The sequence below is a fragment of the Erinaceus europaeus genome, chromosome 20 (genome assembly GCF_950295315.1).
Source record: "Erinaceus europaeus chromosome 20, mEriEur2.1, whole genome shotgun sequence".
Classification (NCBI taxonomy): Eukaryota; Metazoa; Chordata; class Mammalia; order Eulipotyphla; family Erinaceidae; genus Erinaceus; species Erinaceus europaeus.
The window spans coordinates 15,534,906-15,547,867 of NC_080181.1; positions in this window are offsets into that span (position 1 = coordinate 15,534,906).

The window sequence follows — 12,962 nt, forward strand, 5'->3', positions numbered from 1 at the left end:
GCCAGAAAAAAAAATCCACGAGTATGATCATTTTACTGAAAAATGAGGGGTCACACAGCACTCTGTCACATTCTTAGTCACATTGGTACATTGATGTTCCTGTACTTTAAAGTCATGTTGACCACCTTGTTTTTATTTTTATTTTTTTATTTATTACTGGATACAGAGAGAAGTTGAGAGGAGAAGGGGAGCTAGAGAGGGAGAGAGACAGAGAGACACCTGCAGCCCTGCCTTACCACTTGTGAAGCTTTCTTTTGTGAAGCTTTTTTTTGTTGTTGTTGCAGGTGGGCAACAGGGGCTTGAACCTGGGTCCTTGTGCACTGTAATGTGTGTGTTTAACCAGGTGTGTCACTGCCTGGTCCGACTGCCTTGTTAAGAGGATGGATCTCTTTTGATGCTTCATCCAAAGTGAAGGGCTATTTCTCTCCTTTCTCCCCTCCCCCCTTTTTTCTCCTTGTCCCTCATCATTCAGCCTTGGCTAATGTATGACCTTCTTGGAGACATTATTTCCTGATCTCATTCTGTACAAGCCCCTCCCTTTCCCACCGGCCATCCTTCTATTATTTTATTTCATGTTATTTTCTTCCTTTTTTCCTTTCTTACTTCCTTTCTTTTCTTCCTTTTCCCCCCTTTCTTTCTTTCTTTCTTTCTCTCTTTTTTTCCCCCTGCCTCCAGGGTTATTTCTGGGGCTTAGTGCCTATACTATAAATCCACTGCTTCTGGTGACCATTTTTTCCATTTTACTGGATAGAATAGAGACAAATTGAGAAGGGAAGAAGAGACTGTGAGGGAGAGAGAAAGATAGACACCTGCAGACCTGCTTCACTGCTTGTGAAGCTTTTTCTGAAGATGGGGAGTGGGGGCTTGAACCCGGATTCTTGCTCTGGTCGTTGTGCTTCGTACTGTGCACTTAACCAGGGAACACCACTGCCTGGTCCATGTTATTTTCCTTATAAGAGTTGTTACTATAGAGGTAATATATTTATTACTTGTTCAGCAGTTATGTCACATTTCCCACTGTTTATAGTGTCAACTTCATGGGACAGGATTCACATTCCTCTGTCTATTATTCAGAACTGTCCTGAGCCCATCGTTCCTTTGATAAAGCTGGACTTATACATGGCATCATGTTGGCCTTGGCTCCACCAACTACTTTTCTTGCTCATTGTTGGATAGGAATGTCTAATGCTCAGTTCTGAGTTACTAGCAAATGTAACTCTGCACTTAATCTTTTTCTTCTGACTCTCGATCTTCTGTAAAGCATGCTACATGGATAGTCTTTGGTAAGAGACTCGAGTGTTGTCTGGTAGGACATGAACAAAAAGAACAGTGTGGATAGAATGCAAAACCCAGAGGACCAAGCAAGACTTCTCCCTCCCTCCAGCAGAAGAGAGAGAATCCAGTTCTATCAGTAACACTGGGGAACAGAAGTCCCCTTCAGAAACACTGAAGGATTTGGGAAGCAATCCTGGTTTTTCCATATACATGCTGGGAAGCACCAGATAACTGTGAACTGCTGGATGCATTAGGGACATCTTAGAAGCAGACATATGAGTGACATTTTCCATTAATAGGATGCTCATCACCAAGGCCACATAGGAGAAATATAAACACATGGGGAGGGGCTTATGATGTTTTAGGGAACTGGAACATTGGGTTTCTGATTTCTCAAAGTTCTGTTTTTTTTTTTTAATGACAGAGAGGCAGAGAGAGTGAGAGTGAAAGAGATCATAACACCAAAGTTTCCTTCAATGTTGTGGGGGCTGAGTCAAACCTGGATTGCGTGAATAACAAAGCAGCACGCTCTCCAAATGAGCTACCCAAGAGATACTCCTATCATGGAGAATTCTGCCAGAGTAAGGTGGAGTGAGCAGGAAAGCCTTTCCTAAAAATGTCACCAGGTGGCGCCCTATACCTAGCATGGGATGACTAAACCAGCACTGGGTTTCTCAGGCTGCTTCCCAGGAAGTGAGTCACTGGATGACTTCATCAGTTTCATGTTCTTTACTAGGTCTGGTGTGGGGAGATCCACTTTATTACATATGAGGTGATGGGAGCAGTGGGGGTGGTCTTTTGACTCATTCATTCATTCAACATTATCAACATTCTAATGAGTGTCTACCAGGCACACGGCATTATAGCCTGTCCAAAGGTTTATTGCAAGCACTTCCTTAAAGACACCTTTGTCCTGTTTCTTAGTCTTAACAAAGGAATTGAGTATGGAAGTAAGGACCAAAGACGTGTATGAGTACAGAAAATGGGGGGATGTGGATGCCATAAAAGAGAACACCCAGCCCAGCCTAGCTCACAGCTCTATTTTCTACTTTTCTTCTTCTGAAATTGGACATCAGCTGTTGAGTGTACCATGCCTCTAGCATTTATTACACAGTACCCTTTTGTATGATGAGATTCTTCTTTTCTTTTTAAAATTTTTTTTAATGTTTACTTTCCCTTTTATTGCTCTTGTTTTTTATTGTTGTTGTAGTTATTATTGTTGTTATTGATGTTGTTGGATAGGACAGAGAAATGGAGAGAGGAGGGAAAGACAGAGAAGGGGAGAGAAAGATAGACAACTGCAGACCTGCTTCACGGCCTGTGAAGCGACTCCCCTACAGGTCAGGAGCCGGGGGCTCAAACCAGGATCCTTCAGCTGGTCCTTGAGCTTCGCGCCACATGCACTTAACCCGCTGTGCTACCGCCCAACTCCCCATTTCTTGTTTTCATTCCCTCCTTCTTCACTTTTTCAGAAGCCAGGTCCTCAAACATACAAGTTATCACCACTCCTGGATCAACTTTTCATTTAGATAGAGTAACAGAGGGCAGGGGGAAAAAAGACACACAGCACTAGAACTTTTGTAGTGGCGCTCCCATGTGGTACCTGGTCTAGAGCCTGGGTTGCTTGCGTGGCAAGGCATGTCCTCTACCCAGTGAGTTAACTCTTGAATCCCTGATAAACATTTTCTAGGTAGATAACTCCCCAACCAGTACAATGACAAAACATATTAAGGTCAGGAATGGTGTTCTATTCACACTATTATCTCACCAGTTCCAGGCCAGGCTCTGCTTTCCCACCACTCAGCTAGTACTTGAAACCAAGAGATCTTTAATAAAGACCTAATAGTGGTGATAAATCAATGAGGCACTAGGAATGTGCTAGAGGTCCTGTCTGACAAGCCCTGACTATCATAGATGTTAATAAAGATGCCAGAGGTCATGAGGTGCAGCTCTGCTTCCAGGAGTAGCCGTGTCTCTTAGCCAAGATATCACCACCCTCAGCATCACTCCTGTACATCTGCATTTCATTTGAGTATAGAACATTTATCCTTACAGTGTGGACTCCATTAGCAAGGACTTAGCACTAGCTCTTACTGGTTTGAAGCCTCGTGGTGTTGGGGCTGAGTGATGGTGCACCCAGTAAAGCACAGTATTATAGCAAATGAGAACCTGGGTATAGGACCCTGATCCCCACCTGCAGGGTGGGAAGCTTCCCATGCAGTGAAACAGTGCTGAAAGTATCTCTCTCTCCCTCTTTATCTCTCCTTTCCACTTAATTTCTCTTTCTCTATCCAAAAATAAATGAAAGAAGGAGAAGGAAGAGGAGGAGGAGGAGAAATCTCCTGGTGTTATTAAAAAAAATTTTTTTTTAAATATTTATTTTTGTTGCCCTTGTTGTTTTTATTGTTGTTGTAGTTATTATTGTTGATGTTGTCATTGTTGGATAGGACAGAGAGAATTGGAGAGAGGAGGGGAAGACAGAGGGGGAGAGAAAGGTAGACACCTGTAGACCTTCTTCACCACCTGTGAAGCGACTCCCCTGCAGGTGGGGAGCCGGGGGCTCGGACTGGGATCCTTACACCGGTCCTTGTGCTTTGCTCCACATGCACTTAACCCGCTGTGCTACTGCCCGACTCCCATCTCCTGGCGTTATAAGGATATAAGAAAGTGTCATTATCTGCTACAATAATAGGTAATGATGTCCATTACTCATTCATTTATACATTTATACTTAATATGCCCAGATACTCACTAGATGCAATAATGATCTGAAACAGAGAAGGTTCCTGGCATCACGGAGGTAAAAGTCTTAATAGACATCCATCTAATTACTTCACAAATATAAAATGCTGATTGGAGTAGGTGTTACAGAGGAGAAATAGATAGTGTACAAAATCTTGTGCTAGGAAAACATAGCCTGCAGAGAAGCTCCTCTCTCAACCTGCAGAGGTAGTAAGCCATCATGGAAACATGTCTAAATGAGGCTAGATGTGGCTTCCATTCAAACCACCTCACAACCTCTGCTGAAAGGGAAGCAAATTCACTACTGCTTTATTGTTTAATCTTGGTGATATCCTGTCCTGAGGGTCAAGTGGAAATAAAAGTTCTACCACTTTGTGGGTTTGATTAAATATTGGGCTGTTGGAATAGTCATGATGTGTTCTTCCAGTTTTTTTTTTTTTTTTGCAAGAGTGTATCATGAATTTTCTAGTAACCCAGATACAGCAGGATACTCAGTTGTTTGGCCAGACTCACTGATAACTTAGTTTAGCATTTTAATTTGCTAATAGGGAGATGAACATTTTGGTTAGTATGACCAACATAATCTGGTTTTACTCAGACTGCCCCATGTTTAGTACTGAAAGGCCCAGGTTCCCTTACAGTCTCAATTTTGGAATTGAAGCTTCCTGGGAACCCCCTGAGTTCTGGGCATACCAGAACTAGTTTGAGCCTCTGCTCAACTTTGCTTCTCTGCCCCTTCCTCTGTAAGGTGAAGAAGTTAAACTAGAACAAAGGACATTCAGACATGTCTCTGATTAAAATTACCAAGAAAACTCTTTAAAATATCAGTGTTCAGGTTTTGAGATTTGGATGGGTGAGATCAAATATCAGTGAGCTTTCAAGATGATGTTGATATGAGGCCAGGATTGGAAATCTTTTTCCTAGTCTTTAGAGTCTAAAGGGTGTAAAGCTTTTTTTCTGGTGCCCCTTAAATTTCACCTATGCTAAATTAGTTCTACCTGGACCCATTTATTATTTATTAGGTTATCTCCAAACTCCAGGTGTCAACTCAATTGCCACTGCTGGTGATAACACAGTACCTTTCCCTTCTCGCTCCTCTTTCTCTGATCCTCTTGTTCTTTCTGCCTCTACTGCCTGGTTTTCTAATGGCTTAGGAGCGTCCTCTAGGCTGGTTCCCTGAAGAGCTTCCTCTAGGCCAGCATCAATCAGTGATAGTTCTTCCTCTATCCTATCCTTACCCAGCCTACCTTACTTCTCACCAGAGGAACTAGAAGAGGTCGTTAGGTTCAGGTATCCCTTCTCCTGGGTCTGGAGCTAGCTAGGCACCATGCTCCAGAAATCCTCCCCCCCCCCCTTTTCTTTGTTTTAAACAGGGACAATTTTCAGTGTGCCTCCTCACAGGATTGTCCTGGGCATAGCCTATCCAGAAGCCTTGTGGTGTCTTGAAGATCCTAATTTCAATCCTGTTTTGGGGTTAGAGGCTGGCATATAACTTTCTGCTTTTAATACTAACTGGTGCCTTCTGTTTCTGCAGAAATATGCCCAATTTCATATGATAACTTGATTTTTTTTGGTGAAGGTAAATTCAGTAGGGGAAAGATAGTCTTTTTTTTTTTTTTTTTTAACCAGAGCACTACTCAGCTCTGGCTTATGGTGGTGTGGGTGATTGAACCTGGCACATCCAGAGCCTCAGGCATGAGAGTAAACATTATGCTATTTACTCCCGCTCAGATGGAAAGATAGTCTTTAGCAATTAATAAGAACAATTGGATATCCACAATGAAAAGTTAAACTGACTTTGACCCTTACATCAGACTACACACAAACATTAACTTGGAAACAGTAGATTATAGAGCCAAATGTAAAAGCTAACACTATGAAATTCTACAGTAAGACAGGAGAGAAATTCCTTGAGTCAAACATATTTTTATTTACTTTTGAAAGATTTATTTTATTTTTATTTTTTTGTGAGAGGGAGTGAGCAGTATTTAGAGACCAGAGCACTGCTCAGCTCAGGCATATGTTGTTTCTAAAGATTGAACCTGGGACCTCTGGGCCTCAGGCACAAAAGTCAGTGCTCTATTGCTGCACTAGAATTCTAGATAAGTCCTGGCAAAATAAAATCACAAAGAACATATGTTGATATGGATGTCATAAACATAACATTTGTTCTTCAGAAGACACTATTGATATGGCCTTGGAGGTGGTACCGTAGATAAAGTGTTGGACTCACAAGCATGAGGTCCTGAGTTCTACACTAAGCATCATAGATGCCAGAATGGTGTGCTGATCCTTTCTCATAAAAGACTCTTGATAGTTGGAAGAGATATGGCACAGACTTACATCCAGCATGTGTAGAGCATAAAGACAAACAGCTCAGTTTAAAAGGGAGGGGACACAGGATTTGAAAGACATGTTGGCAAAGATATGGAAATGACCAATAAACATATGAAGAGATGCTTAACATTATTAGATACCAGAGAAATGCAAATTGAAATCCCACTGAAAGACCATGACATATTTCCTCACTGGAATAGTTAATATGAGAAAAGGTTGATAATACCAAGTGGTGGAGAGGATGTAGAGCAATTGGAACTCTTTTTTTTTTTTTTTGCCTCCAGGGTATTGCTGGGACTCCTTTATTAGTAGTAGTAGTGTTGTTATTGCTGTCATTGTTGGATAGGACAGAGAGAAATCGAGAGAGGAAGGGAAAACAGAGGGGCGGGGAGAGATAGACACCTATAGACATGTTTCACTGCTTGTGAAGTGACCCTCCCCCCCCCCCCCCGCAGGTGGGGAGCCAGGGGCTCGAACTGGGATCCTTACGATGGTCCTTGCACTTTGCGCTATGCACGCTTAACCCACTGTGCTACTGCCATTCCCCAGCACTTGGAATTATTACATATTGGTGCAGGGAGATGCAAAGTGGTACCCCTTCTTGGAAAAACAGCTTACTGTTTTTTCTTCTAAAGTTAAACATAAACTTATCATATGACCCACACAGAAAACTCCATTTCTAGTCATTCTAGAGAAACAATGTATCTGGCCTATAAAAATTTGGTCTGGCCACAGGTTTTCCTGTTAATTCCAATGAAGAGTGGTAAAGACAGCGGCCCGCTAGGGCCCGATGTCCGTTGTGAGTGGTAAACTAATGCAGGTACAAAGTCCCAGCAAAGTGTTCTGGTCTCCTGAGTCAGAAGCCTCATTGCTGCCCCAAATCACGTTTTGGTACTGTCATTTTACTTGCAGTCAACTCTGGTAGAAATGTCCTTCTTAAGGGGGTGTGGGGGGCTAGATGGTTATGTAAACAGACTGGGTTTTTGTTTTTTTTTCCCCCTCCAGGGTTATCGGTGGGTCTTGGTGCCTGCACTACAAATCCACTGCTCCTGGAGGATATTTTTTCCCCTTTGTTGCTCTTGTTGTTCATCGTTGTTGTTGTTATTGCTGTTGTGGTTGTATTAAATAGGGCAGAGAGAATCAAGAGAGGAGGAGAAGACGGGAAGAGAAAGACAAGACACCTGCTTCACCACTTGTGAAGTGACCCCCCTGCAGGTGGGGATCCCCAGGGCTCGAACCAGGATCCTTAAGCTGGTCCTTGCACTTTGCGCCATGTATGCTTAACCCACTGCACTACAGTCCGGCCCCCATAAACAGACTGTTATGCTTGAGGCTCCAAATTTGATGTTCAGTCCTCCACACCACCATAAGCCAGTTGGCTTATCAGTGCTCTGGAAAAAAAAAAAGAAAAGAAAAAAAAGAGAAAAGTCCTTCTAAGAATGAAGTGCTCTCCACCTCTCTGAGTTCATTGTGCAAATTAAGGAATAGTGTGCATGCAGTTATTTTTAAGACTTATTAAAGCTATCTTCATTTATGAGAGCAGATGATCTCTGTCTATGAGAGGTAAAAGGAGTTATCAGCCAAAGTCAGGCCTCAGAACAGCTCCCCACAGGGGAGAGAGCATAATGGTTATGCAAAGTGTTTACATGCCTCAGGCTCTGAAGTCCCAGGCCCAATCCCTCCATACCACTGTAAGTCAGAGCCGAACAGTGTCCTAGTAGGGACAAAAATAATAATAAAAGAACAGCACCCCAAGCCTGGCGGGCTCAGTGTCTATCTGCAGGTGTCTATTTTTCTCTCCCCCTCTGTTTTTCCCTCCTCTCTCCATTTCTCTCTGTCCTAACAATGACGACATCAGTAACAACAATAATAACTACAACAACAATAAAAAAACAAGGGCAACAAAAGGGAAAATAAATTTAAAAATTCATAAAAAAAGTATAAAAATAGTTAAATATGAAGTTATCACAGGATGGAGCATTTCCACCTCTAAGTATATACCCAAAAGGACTGAAAATGTACGTCAACACAAAACTTATATGCAAATGCTCATAGCATTTTCATTATAGCCAAGCAGTAGAAACAATTCAAATGCCCATCACTGGAGAATGAATAAATTAAATGTGACATAACCATACAACAGAATGTTACTAGATCCCAATAAAATTGAATGAAACAGCATGAATGAACCTTGAAAATATCCTAAGTGAAAGTATCCAGTCACAAAAGGCCACAATACCGTGTCTCTTTTTGTGTGAAATGTCCAGAAAATACAGATTTATTGAGGCAGAAAGTATATTAGTGATTACTTATGGCTGGGGGAGTGATGTTGGAGAGCACTGCAAGTGAATGCTAATAAAAAGGATATTTCTTTGTGGGATGATGGAAATATTCCAAAATTGATTGTAGTCATGGCTGTGTAGTCCCGTGAATATGCCAAAAACATTAAATTGCATACTTTAAGCCAGTGAATTTATGGTATGTAGGTTCTACCTCAGTAGAACTGGTGGTTTTTCTTTTTCTTTCTCTCTCTCTCTCTTTTTTTTTTTTTTTTTTTGCCTCCAGGGTTATCACTAGGTCTCAATGCCTGCACTCCGAATCCACTGCTCCTGGAGGCCATTTTTTCCACTTTGCTGCCATTGTTGTTACTGTTGCTGTTACTGTTATTGTTGTTTTTGATGGGTAGGACAGAGAGAAATTGAGAGAGGAAGACAAAGATGGGAGAGAAAGATAGACACTTGCAGACCTGCTTCACCCAGGGCTCAACCAGGATCTTCACCCAGTCCTTTCGTTTTGTGCCATGTGCGCTTACCTGCAGAGCTACCGAGTGCCCCCTCCTGATTTTTCCCTTTTTGTGTATGGAATGAGTCAGGGTATACCCCATGAGCTGATCATTGGACCCGTGTGTGTCTGCACTGGATACTACTGAATTTGGGAAATGCTCAGTGGCTGCCAGGAAACACACATCACAGGTGCACTTTTATCATCCCCTCTGAGACTCTACCCCTATGAAGTTCCTATGGATGCTAAGGGAGACTCATGACAAAGGGTGTCTTAGATGGCCAGAGAAAGTCCAGACCCAGAAGGGGCACCGCTGATTCTCTCTCCAGCTCTCTGCAGCTAGAGGGAAGCAGCCTCTTAATCAGTGGGTCTTTGTCACCCCACCCAGGGTAATTATCCCTCTTAGCCTAGCTGTATGTGTCATCTACATATGTGCATAATTAAAATGAACTTGGAGGTGATGACTGGGCTGCATTGCATCACACCAGTCTTGGTCCCAGTGCAAACTGGGAGAACTGGCTCTTCCAGATGTTCTTGTTGAGTCAAAGCCAGGAAGTTAGCACTGAAGGAAGAGGAGGTGGTGGTTGCATAGAAGGACTATGGTCTTTTTCATTCCTCCTCTCAAAATTGCAGCCTAAAGCAGGTGAAGCCATATTGGTTCCAGCTGTGGCTGTGGATGGCTGACTGGGTAGCCTTGTGGTTTGCCTTGACCCTGTAAACTAGGTGTGCCAGGACCTGTGTGGAGATTGGTGTTGAACCTTGGGCGGCTTTTAGACTCCAAGGTCTGGACTGAGACATGGGAGGAAAAACCAAGTTAAGGAAGCACATCTATAATATCCTGATTCTTATAGTCCCTGCCTGCCGCAAGATGTCAGAGGGCTGCCCCAGAGTCAGACATTTAAGTGAACGATTCAGAAAAGAGAATGTCTAAACTTCCTTCTGGTTCCAACACTATAAGTCTGACCGTGGACATCCACAATGTCCTTAGTTTGTGGGCCAGCTTTATATCCATCACTGCAGCTCATGCTGTCATAACTGTAAAGTAGGTCGTAGTCACAGTAAATTTTCTGTGCGGTAAAGGCATCAGTGGGAGCTATTTGTTATGCAACTTTTGATTATCACATGGTAGAGAATCAATAAGATTTGTTGATTTACTAGTCTGGTTGCTTAGACTTGTGATAGACTTTGTGAGGGGATGCAAAAGAATTATATAAATTCATTCATGTCTGCCAGCTGAGTACATATTATGGGCAAAGTATTATTCTTTGGAAGAGAGGACAGACTCCCTTGGACTTTTTTTTTTAAGTATCACACATCAAAGTTTCACACTGTGGTAAACATTTCTTTTTATTTAGTTTTTTATTTTCCTTTTTGTTGCCCTTGTTTAACATTGTTGTGGTTATTGATGTTGTTGTTGGATAGGACAGAGAGAAATGGAGAGAGGAGGGGAAGACAGAGAGGGCGAGAGAAAGACAGACACCTGCAGACCTGCTTCACTGCCTGTGAAGGGACTCCCCTGCAGGTGGGGAGCTGGGGGCTGGAACTGGGATCCTTAGGCTGGTCCTTGCACTTTGCACCATGTGCGCTTAATACACTGCACTACCACCCACCTCCTGTACTTTTTTTTAAGACTATTTAAAAATGTTTTGTTAATATCCTTATTTATTTACAAGATAGAGACAGCCAGAAATTGATAGGGAAGGGGGTGATAGAGAGGGAGAGAGACAGAGAGACACCTGCAGCACTGTTTGACCACTCACAAAGCTTTCCCCCTGCAGGTGGGGAGTGGGGGCTCCAACCCGAGTCCTTGTGCACTGTAACATGTATACTCAACCAGGTGTGCCACTATCTGCCTCCTGGACATTTTTTAATGTTGGTAATTAATTCAGATAAAATTAATACTGTAAAGGAGTCCTGACAAGTTTGCAGAATAGTATATGTACTGGATTCAGCTCTTCACATGGTCTAAACACACACTATCTTTCTCTTTCCCTCCCTCCTTCCCTGTAAAAAGACCAGATGACTTAAGAATCAACATTTTCTGGAGAAAAGCAACAGAAAATGTCAGAGAGTAGGAAACATTGCAATATAATTTCACTAGTAGTGTTACCTGGTCACTATGACCCATGAGAAGGAAGAACTATGATATGGAGCTTTTTTATTTGACTGAGGGGCTCATGTCCATAATGGGTCTGTAATACCTGAAAACTGTGCTGATGAACACATACAGCGTGGGGTGGAAATGGAGGAGCCTTCTTCTGGAGAGCACTTGCATACGAGGGAGTAAAGATCTACATCTAATCTTTGGGGAATAAAAAGCTGCATCAGGAATAGAGGCTAGACTGCTAGATATCAAACATGGATCCAGGGCTGAAGAGTCAAACACCTCACACCTTTGATCTAAGGAGTACCTGACACCAATAGATAGTTGTAATAGCTCTTGTGACTACTGATGTGGAACTTGTCCAAGAATGATTGTCTACAGAAAACTCAGATCTAAAGACAAATACAGCCTCAAAGTAAAAGGTTGGAAGTCAATCTTACCATTCAGTGGTAACCTGAAAAAGATAGGGGCAGCCATACTTATATCAGATAAAATAGATGTATAGCTTATAAAAAGAAATAAGAGGCTCGGCTGGGCATTATATAAGGACTTAGGACCTAATATCGTAAGAAGATATGACACTTATTAATATATATGTGAATAATGGAGTACCAAATTACTTATTAATATTACAAATTACTTATTAATATATACATGAATAATGGAGTACCAAATTACATAAATAATTACTAATGGTGCTGGAGATGACAATGAAAATAATACAGTAATAGTAAGGAGGTTTAAATACTTCACTTGCAACCACAGTCAACCAAAAGATAAACAATATTTCTAAATGATGAACTGTGTTTATAAAACATTTCACCTAAACAACATAATTTATGTTTTTCTAGGGTGAAATGTATGTTAGTACACAAAATGCTTGTTACATGAAAATTTTAATCATATAAGTTATTTTCCTATTACAGTGCTATAAAACTAAAATCAACCACAGAAAAACTAAAAAAAACCCATATTTCTTAATAACCATTGATTCAATAAGAAAATTAAAGCAGAAGTTTAAAAACACTTGAAGTCAAACAAAAATGAAGACAAAGCCTAAAGAATGCATCAAAAGTGGTTCAAAAAGCGAAGTTAATGGCAATAAATTCTACATTAAGGAACAAGAGAAATGTAAAACTTTATAACTTTATACTTAAAGCAACTTGAAAATGAACGTATCCAAAATTGGTAGAGTAAAATACTAAAAATTAAGAGTGGAAAGGGTAAATAGAAAAAAGGCAGTGCAAAAGATTATAAGAACAAGAATGAGTTTTTTGGGAAAAAATCAAGACTTTAATCTCACAGAGAAGAATGAAAATGCTAATAGAGTCAGAAGTGAAAAATCACAATAGATGCTGTAGAAATACAAAGGACCATAAGAGTCTACCATGAACAACTATATGCCAGTATACTTAATATAAAAGAAACAGATAAGGTTTTAGAAAAACACAACCTGCCAGACTAAGCTATGGAAAAATAAACATGAAGAGACTCATCATAAGTACTTGAAATAGCAATGGAAAATCTTCCAAAAAAATAAAATTGGGGGCCAAATGAATTTACTAGTAAATTCTACCAAACCTCTAAAGAAAAATTTAATACATATTCTTTTAAGACTCTTCCAATAATTGAAGAAGAGGAATACTTCTGAATATATTTTATGATGCCAACAGTATTGTGATACTAAAAACCAGTTAAGTACATTTATGAGAAACAAAGGAAC